Genomic DNA, 15,784 nt, shown 5'->3' with positions numbered 1-15,784 from the left:
AATAAAACTACCAACCCAATTAAAAAATGGGCAAAAGACCTGAACAGACATTTCTCCAAAGAAGATGTACAGATGGCCAACAGGCACACGAAAAGATGTTCAACATCATTAACTATCAGGGAAATGCAAATCAAAACCACAATGAGATATCGCTTCACTCCTGTCAGAATGGCTATAATTAACAAGACTGGAAGCAACAAGTGTTGGAGAGGATGTGAAGAGAGGGGAACTCTCAGACACTGCCGGTGGGAGTGCAAACTAGTACAGCCACTAAGGAAAACAGTAAGGAGATTCCTCAAAAAATTAAGACTAGAACTACCACATGATCCAGCTATTCCACTGCTAGGTATTTATCCAAAGAACATGAAAACATGCATGCATAAAGATACATGCACCCTTATGTTCACTGCAGCATTATTCACAATAGCCAAGACTTGGAAGCAACCTAGGTGCCCATCAAGGGACGAATGGATAAAGAAGATGTGGTATATATACACAATGGAATACTACTCAGCTATAAGAAACGATGAAATCCAGCCATTTGTGACAACATGGATGGACATTGAGGGTATTATGCTAAGCGAAATAAGTCAGAGGGAGAAAGTCAAACACCATATGATCTCACTCATAAGTAAAAGACAAAAACAACAACAAACAATCATGTAGATACAGAGATTGGATTGGTGGGTACCAGAGGGGAAGGGGAGTGGGAGGAGGCTGAAAGGGATGATTAGGCACATGTGTGTCGTGATGGATTGTAATTAGTCTTTGGGTGGTGAACATGATGTAATCTATACAGAAATCGAAATATAATGTGTAACCTGAAATTTATGTAATGTTATAAACCAATGTTACTGCAATAAAAAATAAATAAATCGAAATAAAAAAAAGAGAGAACAAACAGAAAACAAAAAATATTATGGCAGATGTAAGCCCTAAAATATCAATAATTATATCAAGTATAAATGGTCTAAATAAAACAAATAAGAGATAGGCAGAGTAGATTAAAAAAATGTAACTCAGCTATATTCTGTCTACAAAAAACTCACTTCAAATATATCAATATAGGCATACTGAAAGTAAAAGGATGGAAAAAGATATGTCATGTAAGTATTAATCAAAAGAAAACAGAAACAACTATATTAATATCAGATAAAGTAGACTTTGGAGCAAAGAAAATTTCCAGAGACAGAGAGGGACATTACATAAAGATAAAAGGACAACTTCACCCAGAAGACACAGCAATCCTAAGGGCGTATGCAAAAAACAACAAAGCTGCAAAATACATGAAGCAAAAACTGATGAAATGGAAAGAAGAAATGGAATTTGGTTGCAGACTTCAACACTGCCCTCTCAACAAGTGATAGACCAGCTATACAGAAAATCAGCAAGGATATAGAAGAAACTAACAACACCATCAACCAACACGATCTAATTTGTGTCTTCCCTTTTTATCCATTTCGCTAGAGGTTTGTCAATTTTATTGATTGCTGTTACACTGATTTTCTCTATTTTTCTTTTTTCAATTTCATTGATTTCTGCTTTTATTGTTTCCTTCCTTCTGCTTGTTTTGGGTTTATTTTGCTCTTCTTTTTTCTAGTTTCTTAAAATGCAAGTTTAGATTATTGATATAGACATTTATAGAACACTCCAAGCAACAACAGCAAAATTCATATTGTTTTAAAATGCCCACAGAGCATATAACAAAATAGTCTGTGTCTTGGGTCATAAAACAAACCTCAACAAATGTGAAAGAATTGAAATCATACAGAATATGTTCTCTGGCCACAATGGAATCATACTAAAAAATAATAGAGAGATTACAGGAAAATCTCCAAACACTTGGAAACTAAACAACACACTGCTATAGAATTCATGGGTCAAAGAGCAAGTCTCAGGAAAATTAAAACCACTGAACTAAATTATAATGAAATAAAACATATTAAAATTTATGGAACACAGTTAATGAAGTGCTGAGAGGGAAATTTACAGCATTAAATGCTGACATTAAAAAAGAGGAAAAGTCTCAAATCAATCTTCTAAACTTGCACCTTAAGAAACTAGAAAAAAGAAGAGCAAAATAAAGCCAAGGCAAGCAGGAGAAAGGAAACAAAAATAAGAGCAGAAATCAAGGAAATTGAAAAAAGAAAAATAGAGAAAATCAATGAAACAGATAATCAATAAAATTGACAAACCTCTTGCAAAATTGATACAGAAAAAGAGAAGACACAAATTATCAATATTAGGGATGATACAAAGGATATCAGCCCAGACCCTGCAGACATCAAAGAAATAGTAAGGGAATATGCCACCTACACATTGACGCTTAGGTGAGGTGGACCAATTTTTCAAAAAGCACAAACTACTACACATCCCCCATTTGAAAAGATATCCCCAGGCCTAGCTTGTTTCACTGGAGAATTCTTCCAAATATTTAAAGAAGAATTAATATCAATTTTACATAATATTTTCCAGAAATAGGAAACAAGAGAGCACTCCCCAACTTATTTTATGCAGTCAGTATTACTCTGATACTCAGCTTGACAAAGTTAGCATAGAAAAAGAAAACTACAAACTAATATTCCTCGTGAGTGGAGATGGCAAAAATCCACAATAAAACGTTACCAAATACAATTCAGCCCTATTTAAAAAGAATCATACACCATGACCAAGTGGGGTTTATTCCAGAGATGCAAGATAGTTTCAATACTTGAAAATCAATCAATATAATCCACCATATCAACAAACTAAAAAGGGAAAAATTACATGAGCACGTCACTTGATGCAGAAAGAGCATTTGACAAAATTCAACACCCATTCATGATAAAAACTCTCGGGAAAAATCAGAGGGGAATTCTTCAACTTGATAAAGAGCATCTACAAAAACCCTCCAGCTAACATTATACTGAATGGTGAAAAACTGAATGTTCTTCTCCTAAGATCAGGAACAAGGCAAGGATGTCTTCCCTCACCACTCTTATTCTGAAGGAAGTAAATTATATTAAAAATTTAAAAGTTAATACCTTAGAGACAGGCACCTCCACACCCTAAGGATTCCTGGTATAAGGGGGAACGTTTATCGATCCTGACTGACTCTATTTATAGAAGACTTGCCCTAAACTGTTCGGGGAAAATTGAGAACAAGAGAGTGCTCCAGAGGGATAAGTTTGTGAGGGTCGGGGTGGAGGGGGTCCAGATGGGGACGCGTGTGTGTAACCTGATAATTGCTTCGCGCCATAGCAATTCGCGCCATAAAATGTAACTGTTTAAATGTTTTAAATTAGCCAATCATGTAAGACCGCGCCAACCTTTTCCCGCTTTATGCTTCCGAATCCTATAAAAGAGCTTGCCCCTTAAGGTTCGGGTCGACCCTCTGTCTCCTGCGAGAGATACGTGTCGACCCGGAGCTCCGCTTAATAAAACCTCGTGCATTTGCATCAAGCTCCGTCTCCTGTGTCTGTGGGTCCGCGCCTTCCCGAGACTGGAGTTGGATTTCCTTTTTGGAATCCTACATTTGGGGGCTCGTCCGGGATCTGCGCGGTCACCCCAGACTCCGAAGACCCCTTGGAGGTAAGCCTGAGTGACTGGGTGTGCGAGTGTGTGCGGCGCCGCGAAGCATTGCTTTGGTCTCGGTATCTGGGCAGCCGCCGCTTTGGGCCGAGAGGGCCCAGCGGCGGCAGTGGCAGACGTGCTGGGAACTGCAGGCTGCAACCCTGGGGGACGCCCCAAGGGACAAAGTGAGTCAGGAAAGCCTGACTACCCCCTTTCAGGTAGAAAAAGAAACGGCACTCTTTTTCCCAGGGAGGACACGAAAACCCCTCCCGTCTGAAACCGCCTTCGGTTGGCTTGTACAGACACCAACCGGGCAAAGTTGTTTTTGTCTTGCTGTGTTTTTGATGTTCATTGTTCTGTTTTTGTTCGTTACGTGGACCTCATTTGACGGGATGGGACAGACTATGACGACCCCCCTCTCTTTGACCTTAGACCACTGGACTGAAGTGAGAGCGAGAGCGTACGATTTGTCGGTAGAAATAAAAAAGGGCGTTGGCAGACTTTTGCACCTCTGAGTGGCCCTCCCTCAATGTGGGTTGGCCCCTGAGGGGACGTTTAATCTAACTGTTATCCTCGCGGTGAGGGCTATTGTTTTCCAGGAGAAACCGGGGTCCCATCCTGACCAACGACCATATATTACAGTGTGGCAGGATCTGGTGCAGAACCCACTCCCGTGGGTTAAGCCATGGGTAAAAGCAGAAAAACTAAGCCCCCGAGTCCTGGCGCTGCAGGATGCGGAGACACGGCAAAAATCGAAATCACCTCGAACAGCGGAGTCGGAGACCCCTTCGCCCCCCCCCGGGGTCTACCCTGAGATTGAGCCTCCTCCCGAATGGCCCCCTTTCTCGCCTCCCCCTTACCCCTCCCCCGCTCCAGGATCGCAATCAGGACGGAGGGCGACTGGCTCGGGTCCCTCCGCTGGAACCCGGCCGCCGCGAGCCACTCCGGACGGGCCTGATACCACGGTGGCGCTCCCGCTAAGAGAGTATGGAGCTCCTGCGGGCCCAACCAGCTGTCACCCCTCCAGTACTGGCCTTTCTCTTCCTCAGACCTGTATAACTGGAAAAATAACCATCCCCTTTTCAGAAAACCCCGCCGGATTAACCGCCCTGATAGAGTCCCTAATGTTTTCCCATCAGCCCACTTGGGATGACTGTCAACAGCTCTTACAGGCACTCTTCACCACGGAGGAGAGAGAAAGAATCACACAGGAAGCAAGAAAGAATATCCGAGGCACCAACGGGCAGCCGGCAACGATAGCTGAGGCGGAAGAAGGGTTTCCGCACAACCGACCCAACTGGGACTATAACACGGCTGAAGGTAGGGGGTCGCTGTCCGCTTACCGCCGGGCTCTAGTGGCGGGTCTCCGGGGAGCCACAAGGCGCCCACCAATTTGGCTAAGGTAAGAGAGATTCAGCAAGGACCCACTGAACCCCCTCCGTTTTCTAGAACGATTGATGGAGGCTTACCGCAGGTACACGCCCTTTGATCCGTCCTCGGAAGGGCAGAAGGCCTCTGTCATTATGGCCTTTATTGGACAGTCAGCCCCAGATATAAAGAGGAGATTACAAAGGCTAGAGGGACTGCAAGACTACGACCTGCGGGACGTAATAAAGGAGGCTGAAAAGGTGTATCATAAAAGGGAGAGTGAAGAGGAAAAGCGCGCGAGAGAGAGAAGGGAGGCTGAGGAGAGGGAAGACAGGAGAGACAGGAGACGAGAAAAAAAACTAACTAAAATACTGGCCGCAGTGATAAAAGCGACAGGGCCAGATCACAGACAGTCAGGGAACCTGGGCAACGCCCCACGACCAGGCTCACGCAGACGGCAACCCTTGGACAAGGACCAATGTGCCTATTGTAAGGAGAGAGGACACTGGGCAAGGGAATGCCCCAAAAAAAGGGCCACACCCAAGGTGTTGTCTTTAGGAGAGGACGAAGAATAGCGGGGACGGGGCTCGGGCCCCCTCCCCGAGCCTAGGGTAACCCTAACTGTTGAGGGACCCCTATGAGTTTTCTGATTGATACTGGGGCTGAATATTCAGTACTGAAGCAACCTTTGGGGAAATTAAAAACTAAAAAGACTCTGGTTGTTGGAGCCACTGGGCAGAAACAATACTCATGGACTACTTCCCGGACAGTGGACTTGGGGAAAGGAAGGGTGTCCCATTCCTTCCTAGTGATTCCTGAATGCCCGACCCGTTGCTAGGTCGAGACCTTTTAACCAAACTGAAAGCTCAAATAGATTTTGCTCAACCTCGGCCTACAGTATCCTGGTCCGCACCTACCACCATGATATTGGCCCTGGAGCTAGAGGAAAAATATCGGCTCCATCAGCAGCCTAAGCCTAGAGCTCGGCTCAATACCGATAAGTGGCTGATCGAATTTCCAACGGCATGGGCTGAAACCGGGGGACTAGGGACGGCTACGAGAATTCCCCCAGTCGTGATAGATCTTAAGGCCGGAGCCCTCCCGATAAGGGTGCGTCAATACCCAATAAGCAAAGAGGCCAGAGAAGGAATCCGCCCCCATATCCAGAGGCTGCTCCAACAAGGAATCCTGGTTCCTTGCCAGTCTCCTTGGAACACCCCCCTCCTGCCTGTAAAAAAGCCTGGAACTAATGATTATAGGCCGGTCCAGGATTTGAGAGAAGTAAATAAGAGAGTGCAAGATTTACACCCTACCGTGCCAAACCCATATAACCTACTCAGCTCCCTCCCCCCATCACGAAAATGGTACACTGTCTTGGACCTGAAAGATGCATTCTTCTGTCTACGGCTTCACCCAAAAAGCCAATTACTTTTTGCTTTCGAGTGGCGCGACCCTGATATGGGGATCGTTGGACAACTGACTTGGACAAGACTACCTCAAGGTTTTAAAAACTCCCCTACCCTGTTTGATGAAGCCCTCCACAGGGACTTGACTGATTATAGGGTTAAAAACCCTCAAGTGACTCTTTTACAGTATGTAGATGATCTACTGTTGGCGGCGGAAACCCCGGGAGACTGTGAAGAAGGGACCAAGCGCCTCCTGGCTGAGTTGGGTGAGTTGGGATACCGGGCGTCAAAAAAAAAGGCACAGTTGTGCCAGGAAAAAGTAGTCTACTTAGGCTACACACTAAAAGACGGCCAAAGGTGGTTAACCGACGCACGGAAAAAGACTGTGACCCAGATTCCAGCCCCAACCTCCGCTCGCCAGGTAAGGGAATTCCTGGAGACAGCCGGCTTCTGCCGATTGTGGATCCCTGGGTTTGCTACCCTGGCTGCTCCACTGTACCCATTGACTAAGGAAAGTGGGAACTTTGTCTGGACTCTAGAGCACCAGAAGGCTTTTGAGACTCTAAAACGGGCATTATTAGAGGCACCCGCGTTGGCCCTACCAGATTTGACCAAGCCCTTCACCTTGTATGTAGATGAAAAAAAGGGAATCGCCCGGGGAGTCCTAACTCAAGCCCTTGGGCCCTGGAAGCGCCCAGTCGCATATCTATCAAAAAAACTGGATCCGGTAGCCAGTAGATGGCCCTCCTGCTTAAGGGCAATCGCCGCCACTGCCCAGCTGGTAAAAGATGCAGATAAGTTAACTCTGGGCCAACAGATAACCGTAGTAGCCCCCCATGCCTTAGAAAGCATTATCAGACAGCCTCCAGATCGATGGATGACTAACGCCCGGATGACTCACTACCAAAGTCTGCTCCTAACTGAGAGAATTACCTTCGCCCCACCAGCCATCTTAAACCCGGCCACACTACTGCCCGAAGCAGATGATAAAATACCTGTTCACCAATGCGGCGACATCTTGGCATCAGAAACGGGGACCCGACCCGATCTGCCGGATGAGCCATGGGCTGGGGCCCCTAATTAGTACACCGACGGCAGCAGCTTTATGGCAGAAGGTAAGAGGATGGCTGGGGCTGCTGTGGTAGACGAGAAAAAGACTCTGTGGGCAAGCAGCTTGCCGGAAGGGACTTCTGCACAAAAGGCTGAGCTTATCGCCCTGACACAGGCGTTAAGGTTAGCTGAAAATAAGACTGTGAATATATACACGGACAGCAGGTATGCCTTTGCTACTGCCCATGTTCATGGGGCTATTTATAAACAAAGAGGGCTGCTTACCTCGGCCGGAAAAGATATCAAAAATAAAAAAGAGATTCTGGGCCTCCTAGAGGCTATACATTTGCCTAAAAAGGTGGCAATCATCCATTGCCCAGGTCATCAGAAAGGCACCGACCCCATAGCTCAAGGGAACCGCTTAGCAGATTTGGAAGCCAAGCGGGCGGCACTAGGACATATGGTCCTGACTCTCCAGGGAGCTAAGGTCAACAAAACTGTCTCCGGTGGGGAACTAACTAAAGAAGAGAAAGTCCTTTCCGTTGCAGAAGGGCGAAAATATCTATCACATCTACACCGGCTAACCCACTTGAGCCCTCAGAAACTAATTAAAATTATTGAGGCCTCCCCGTACCAGGTACCAGATTTGAGAAAGGCGGCTGAGGAAATTTATAAAGATTGTAGAGCTTGCGCTCTCACAAATGCTGCAGTTACCAAATACCGCACTGGACATAGACTCCGGGGAGATAGGCCCGGAACCTTTTGGGAGATAGACTTTACTGAAATCAAACCGGCCCGGTATGGAAATAAATATCTTCTAGTATTTGTAGATACCTTCTCGAGATGGGTAGAGGCTTTCCCCACCCGAAAAGAGACTGCCTCTGTAGTAGCCAAGAAGATATTGGAGGAAATCCTCCCGAGATTCGGGATCCCAAAGGTAATTGGATCTGACAACGGTCCTGCATTCGTTGCCCAGGTAAGTCAGGGACTGGCCAGTCAACTGGGGATCAATTAGAAATTACATTGTGCTTATAGACCCCAGAGCTCAGGCCAGGTAGAAAGGATGAATAGAACAATTAAAGAGACCCTAACTAAATTGTCCATAGAGACCGGCGATAGTGACTGGACAGCCCTCCTGCCCTTTGCCCTGTTCCGCGCCCGGAACACCCCACAGGGACCCTTAAAACTTACACCCTTTGAAATCCTCTATGGAACCCCTCCCCCTTTGGCACAAATAGAGATACATGACCCTGACATTATACCTTCTATACCTTTGTCAGCCCGCTTGAAAGCACTCGAGGCCGTCAGGCGCGACATCTGGAACCAGCTAAAAGAGGCCTACCAGCCTGGTGATCTGCTCATCCCGCACCAATTCCAGGTTGGGGACTCTGTCCTTGTGAGACGACATCGGACGGGGTCATTAGAGCCACGTTGGAAGGGGCCCTACGTGGTGCTCCTCACTACGCCCACAGCAGTCAAGGTGGACGGTATAACCTCTTGGGTTCACGCCACACACGTAAAGAAGGCACCCCAGAATGCAGCAGATCTCTGGAAGGTGGAAAAGACTGATAACCCTCTTAAGCTGCGCTTTGCGTCATGGGAACGGGCGAGCAGGTCGCCCAATTCTAATCCCCACGCTCCTCAACTGCTCACGTGGCAAGTCGCCTCCCAGGTAGGAGATATAACCTGGTCAATCCAAAAACTGCTTCCCCTTGGACATGGTGGCCAGACTTACACCCTGACCTTTGTAAACTGGCTATAGGAACCCCGACTGGGATTTCATGGGTCGACGAAGGGGGCAAAACAAGCCGGAGGATGCCACTCCCCATCGCAAGGGTAAACTAAAGGCATACCCTTTACGTGTGCCCCGGTCACCACAGACCTCGCTCAATTGACTCCTGGTGCGGGGCAAAGAAGACTTCTACTGTAAAAACTGGGGATGTGAAACCAGTGGGACTACTTATTGGGAACCCTCCTCTTCTTGGGATTTAATCAGGGTTAGAGCAAATTATAGCCACCAGATGAGTCGGGGCTCAGAATGCAATACCTGGTGCCACCCCTTAACCATTCAGTTCACAGGGAAGGGAAAAACAATTAAAACCTGGATCGGGAATGGTCATTCATGGGGAATAAGATTGTACAAAGAACGGTACGATGATGGCCTGACCTTCTCTATTAGATTAAAAATAGAACCCCCCGCCAGCAGACCAATAGGGCCAAACGGGATCCTAGCCGATCAGAGGCCCCCTCTGTCCCAAAAATCCCCCGCCAGCAGACCAATAGGGTTAAATAGCCCGAAACCCCCCCAGGTAAAATCCATAACCCTAAATGGGGCCGTAGATATGGTCACCAGATCTGCTCTGAGACCACCATCTACGCCACCTCCCGCAGTACCTACTGAGCAAAGATGGCACAGACTGTTTAACTTAGTATGGGGAGCTTACTACGCCTTAAATGATTCCAACCCTGAAATGACTGAATCATGCTGGCTATGCCTAGCGGTCAGCCCCCCTTATTATGAAGGAATTGCCACCATGGGGGTCTATAATAACACCCCAGACCACACGACTTGTCTTTGGGGCAAAGAAGGGCGGCTAACCCTAACGGATGTGTCGGGGACCGGTTCAGGACTATGCTTAGGAAAAATTCCCCCAGGCTACCAAGCTCTATGTAATAAGATTGAAGTCAGCCTTCCGACTACTCCTGGTCATTTTTTGGTACCAAGACCCAATAGGTGGTGGGCCTGCACCACGGGCCTAACCCCCTGCATCTCAACTAGCGTATTCAATTCGTCACAAGATTTTTGCGTGCTTGTGCAGTTGGTGCCTAGAATTTATTATCATACTGCCAATAGTTTCGAGGATAAATTTGACCAGAGATCCAGATTATGAAAAAGAGAACCAGTATCCCTCACCCTGGCTGTACTCCTGGGACTGGGAGTTGCCGCGGGCGTAGGGACTGGCACTACGGCCTTAGTCACAAGAGAAAGGGGATTAACTGCCTTGAGCAATGCTATAGATGAAGACCTCAGGACTTTAGAACAGTCCATCTCTAAATTAAAAGAGTCCCTCACCTCTCTGTCTGAAGTAGTGCTCCAGAATAGAAAAAGATTAGATCTGCTGTTTTTAAGAGAGGGAGGACTTTGTGCGGCCCTTAAAAAAGACTGCTGTTTCTATGCAGATCACACAGGGGTAGTCCGAGATTCAATGCAAAGATTAAAGAAAAGATTAGAAATGAGGCAGCAAAGCAGGGAGGCGCAACAAAGCTGGTTTGAATCCTGGTTCACTAAGTCCCCCTGGATGACGACCTTACTATCCTCCCTAGCAGGACCCTTGCTGATTTTTTTTCTACTTTTGGTCTTCGGACCGTGTGTTTTCAATAGAATTACTGCTTTCATAAGAAAAAGGGTCAATGCAGTGCATGCTATGATGCTCCAACGCCATTACCAAGCTCTCCCACACAATGAGCCACTGATAGTAGACACCGAAAACTAAGTTCTAAGATTAGAACTAGGGACAAAAGAAGAAGTGGGGAATGAAGGAAGTAAATTATATTAAAAATTTAAAAGTTAATACCTTAGAGACAGGCACCTCCACACCCTAAGGATTCCTGGTATAAGGGGGAACGTTTATCGATCCTGACTGACTCTATTCATAGAAGACTTGCCCTAAACTGTTCGGGGAAAATTGAGAACAAGAGAGTGCTCCAGAGGGATAAGTTTGGGAGGGTCGGGGTGGAGGGGGTCCAGATGGGGACGCGTGTGTGTAACCTGATAATTGCTTCGCGCCATAGCAATTCGCGCCATAAAATGTAACTGTTTAAATGTTTTAAATTAGCCAATCATGTAAGACCGCGCCAACCTTTTCCCGCTTTATGCTTCCGAATCCTATAAAAGAGCTTGCCCCTTAAGGTTCGGGGTCGACCCCTCTGTCTCCCAAGTAGAGATACGTGTCGACCCGGAGCTCCGCTTAATAAAACCTCGTGCATTTGCATCAAGCTCGGTCTCCTGTGTCTGTGGGTCCGCGCCTTCCCGAGACTGGAGTTAGATTTCCTTTTTGGAATCCTACAATTCAACATAGTGCTGGGAGGTCTAGCCAGTGCAGTAAGGCAAGGAAGGGGGGGGGGCATACAGATTGGAAAGGGAAAAGTAAAACTGTCCCTATTCATAGACAGTAGGATTGTCTATATAGAAAATTCCAGTGGATCTATGAACAAAGCAGAACAAAAAGAAACCACTTTGGAACTAATACATGAGTTCAGGAAGGTTTCAGGATACAAGAAAAAAAAACAAATATCAATTTTATTTCTATACGCTAGCAATAAACACATGGAAACTGAAATTTTAAAACATACCATTTATTGGGCCAGCCCCCAGGGCCTAATGGCTAAGTGCGGCGCGCTCCACATCGGCGGCCCAGGTTCGGTTCCTGGGCGTGGACGTACACCACTTGTCAGTGGCCATGCTGTAAAGGCGGCTCACATACAAAAAGAGGAAGATTGGGAACAGATGTTAGCTCAGGGCGAATCTTCCTCAGCCAAGCAAAAATAAATAAATAAATAAATAAAATATGCCATTTATAATCATTAAAACTTACATATAAATCTAAAAAACATATATCAGACTTGTATGCTGAAATCTACACAGCACCGATGAAAGAAATCAAAGATGTAAATGAATGGGGAGACACGTCATGCTCATGGATTAGAAGACGCAACACAGGAAAGATGTCAAGTCTCCTCAGAGATATGCTGGTTAACACAACTCCTATAGAAATCCCAGAAAGTTTTCTTTCATAGACATAGACAAGATTATTCTAAAGTTTATACAGAAATGCAAAGGAACTAGGATAGCTAAAACAATTTTGAAAAGGAATAAGATGGGAGGAATCAGTATACTCTATCTCAAGACTGTGGAGGAAAAGACACAGGATCAATGGACCAGAAGAGAGGACCCAGCGGTAGACCTACACTAGTACAACTCACTGATTTTTGACCAAGGTGAAAAGTCAATTTAGTGGAGAAGGATAGTCTTTTCAACAAATGGTGCCAGAGCAATCAGACATCCATAGGCAAAAAACAAAACAAATTAACAAAAATACCTTGACCTAAACTTCATCCCTTATACAAAAATGAACTCAAACTGATCACACCATAGATTTAAAAGTAAAATGTAAAACTATAAAACCTTTAAAAGGAAGCATAGGGGAAAATCTTCAGGACCTAGGGCTTGGTGAAGAATTCTTAGACATGACACTAAAAGCACAATCCATAAAATAAAACACTTGATAAATAGAACTTTACCAAAATTAAAAACTTTTGCTCTATTAACGATACTATTAGGAGAATGAGAAGACAGCTACAGACTTGAAGCACATATTTGCAAACCACATATCTGACAAAGGACTTGTATCTAGAATATATGAGGAACTAGCAAAACTCAACAGTGAAAAACCAAACTATCCAAATAGACAATGGTCAAAAGATGTGAACAGACATTTTGCCAAAGAGAACATACAGATGGCAAATAGGCACATGAAAAGATGTTCCACATCACTGGCCATTAGGGAAATTCGAATGAAAACCTGAATGAGTTATCACTACCCGCCTATTAGAACAGCTGGTTAAAATGAAAATAGCAACATCGAATGCTGGCAAGATTGGGGATCTCTCATACATGCTGGTGAGGACGTACATGGTACAGCCACTCTGGTAAGACAGTTTGAGATATTCTCAAAAAGCTAAACAGAAATATACCATACAACCCAGAAGTCATGTTCCTGGATTACCATCCCAGAGAATGAAAACTTAAGTTCCCACAAAAACCTGTGCACAAATGTTCACTGCAGGTTGATTTGTGATAGCCAAAAAACTGGAAACACCCAAAATGTCCTTCAAAAGGTGTATGGATGAACAAGCTGTGGTATGTTTACACTATGGAACCCTATTCAGCAATAAAAGAAAAAGAACCACTGAAACACACAACTTGGATGGATCTCAGGGGCATGATGCTGAGTGAAAGGAAAAAACCCAGCCAATCTCAAAATGTCGCAGCTGTGATTCCATCCATGTAACATTCTCAAATTGACAAAACTCCCAAGAGGGAGAACAGATTGGTGGTTGCCACAGCAGGAATGGTGGGGGCAGGGGTGGGCAGCAGGAGGGAGATCTTTGTGCTGATGGAGCAGTTCCACACCTGGATTGTGCTGCTGGTCACGAGCATGCACATGTGATAAAATGACAGAACCAGACACGCCCATTGTGCCCATGTCGGTTTCCTGGTGTCAGTATTGTTCACAGTGATGTAAGATGTCACCACTGGGGCAAAATGGGTGAAGGGTACTATCTGTGGCTTCTTGTGAATCTATAAATACTTCTATCTATCTATCTATCTATATATTACTAATCCCATATTTTTTTTATTTTTTTATTTTTTTATTTTTTTAAAGATTTTATTTATTTATTTTTCCCCCAAAGCCCCAGTACATAGTTGTCTGTCATAGCTGCACATCCTTCTAGTTGCTGTATGTGGGACGCGGCCTCAGCATGGCTGGAGGAGTGGTGCCTCAGTGCACACCCGGGATCCGAACCCGGGCCGCCGGCAGCGGAGCGCACGCACTTAACCGCTAAGCCACGGGGCCGGCCCTACTAATCCCATATTTGTGACACATCACAGAATACCTCCCTAAAGTTAGCCATCCCATTCCAGGTCCCTGGAGCTTGAAGCTTCCCTGTGGACCAGGGCCCCGACCTGTGGGTGCTGAGCAGCCACGGAGGAGACAGGAGGGGTCCGCGGAATGCAGGTGCTGGGCTGTGGCAGCCTGTGACCGAGAGGGGCAGAGAAGGCCGGGCGTGGGGCAGAGGCAGCACCAGAGTGCTCTCCTCCCAGAGCTGATATTCTGTCTTTGGGAAGGGACAGCCAGGACAAGGAGCCAGCTCACAGTGGACCCTCCCTCCCTGGGACTCCATCAGTCCCCTGCCCCTGCCATCTCTTGCCTCCTGCTCACCCCACTCCATCCCCGAGTCGCCCGCATTTTACAGATGAAGGAACTGGGGGTTGGAAAGGGGTGAGCAGCTCTGGATCACACCCCCAAACTTGAGTCCTGGCCCCTCTGGCCTCCAGGAGGCTGATGTGTTCGGGGACCTGGGGTGGGGGTGAGCCGCATCTGAGCAGCTGAGCAGAGGAGGTTCCCAGTGTTGGGACCACACAAGTGCCCGCTGACCTCTGCCCCTCAGTCCCCACCCAGTGCAGGAGACCTGGGGTCCCCAGTTGACAGAAACCGAGTGTGAAATGCTGCCTCTGCTGTGGGAGGGCGGGCCCAGAGGTCCAGGTTCCACACACTGTCCATCCCACGGCAGAGCTTCACCAAATGTCCCTCCTCAAACCGCACCTCCTCCCGGTCCTTACCGTCTGACACGACATTTATCACATTAACACCAGCTCTGCGCAGAGGAGGTTCCCAGCGCTGCTCAGCTCCCAGGTACCTGGACTCCACCGCCCTCCCCCTGGCCCCTGAAACCAGCGGCCCTGAAAACGGCTCAGACACCGTTCCAGTCCCCCTCGAGCTCACCTTCCCGGAGACCCAGCCTTCTGGATGACTCTCGTCCCTTCAGGCCCGGCTGCTATGAGCGCGTGTGCCTCCAGCACCGCCCTGGGCCACGGCTCCAGGCTCTCCACCTCCACCTCACCTGAGCCTCAGGCGGCCGCTCACTGGGGTCCGCACCTCACCTGAGCTCCAGCCACAGTCCCTGAGCTGAGGGTCATCACCCGGGAGGGGCGAGCCCGGAACCTCGGCCTCCTCCTCCCTCCCCGCCCCCAGCATCCAATTCATCCCCGATTCTCAGCTCTGCCTCTCGGAGGGGCCCCCTCCCTCCGCGTCCACGGACACCCTCCCGTCTCCCGCCGCACCTGCGCCCGCCCGTCTCCTGCTCCGCCCCGCGCCCCCCTCCACCCCGCCTGGGAGCAGCAGAGCGCACCCCCGTCTCCCCCCATCCTGCGGGGCCTCCGCGGCTCCGAGCACGCAGCCCGCACCCCGGCGCCCCCTCCAGTCTCTCCCCTGCGGCCCTCACCCCCCCTCCCCCAGGGACAGGGCCTGCGGCCCACCCTCCGGCCTCTCTCCCCCCGCTCCCCGCACGTCTGCTCATCAAGGGCCCGCAGCAGACAGGAGCCCGCGGGGGAGAAGCGCCTGCTCCGCGCCGGAGTTCGGAGCCACAACGCCGGGGTCCAAGCCCACGTCCGCCACCAGCTGGCTGGGAGGTCCCGGGCGGAAGTGGTCTCGGCAGAAACCCGGGCGCGGACACCGCTCCGCTTTCCTTCCCGTCAGGACGGCGCCCCCTCAGCCGGCTTGAGTTTCGGAGGAGTCACCAGGGTGAGGTGTTGACGGGGCGGGCGGGCTGTGCTCAGCGTCCCC

The 15,784-nt window shown here is 47.9% G+C and overlaps 1 protein-coding gene across 1 annotated transcript in view; it reads right to left on the bottom strand.

Moving 5' to 3' along the window:
- The window catches only part of LOC147915244 (uncharacterized), a 35,658-nt gene extending 20,489 nt beyond the window's left edge, over positions 1-15,169 (bottom strand). The window contains exon 1 of the mRNA XM_087438900.1: positions 14,945-15,169. The gene's annotated coding sequence lies outside the window, so the exon portion shown is untranslated. The remainder of the gene's footprint in view (positions 1-14,944) is intronic.
- Between the last annotated feature and the right edge of the window lie 615 nt (positions 15,170-15,784).

Source organism: Ceratotherium simum, chromosome 14, assembly GCF_057802395.1.
Source record: "Ceratotherium simum simum isolate JZ-2026a chromosome 14, ASM5780239v1, whole genome shotgun sequence".
Taxonomy (NCBI): Eukaryota; Metazoa; Chordata; class Mammalia; order Perissodactyla; family Rhinocerotidae; genus Ceratotherium; species Ceratotherium simum.
Note: the sequence above shows the minus strand (reverse complement) of the source record. Positions and strands in the feature narration are given on the sequence as shown.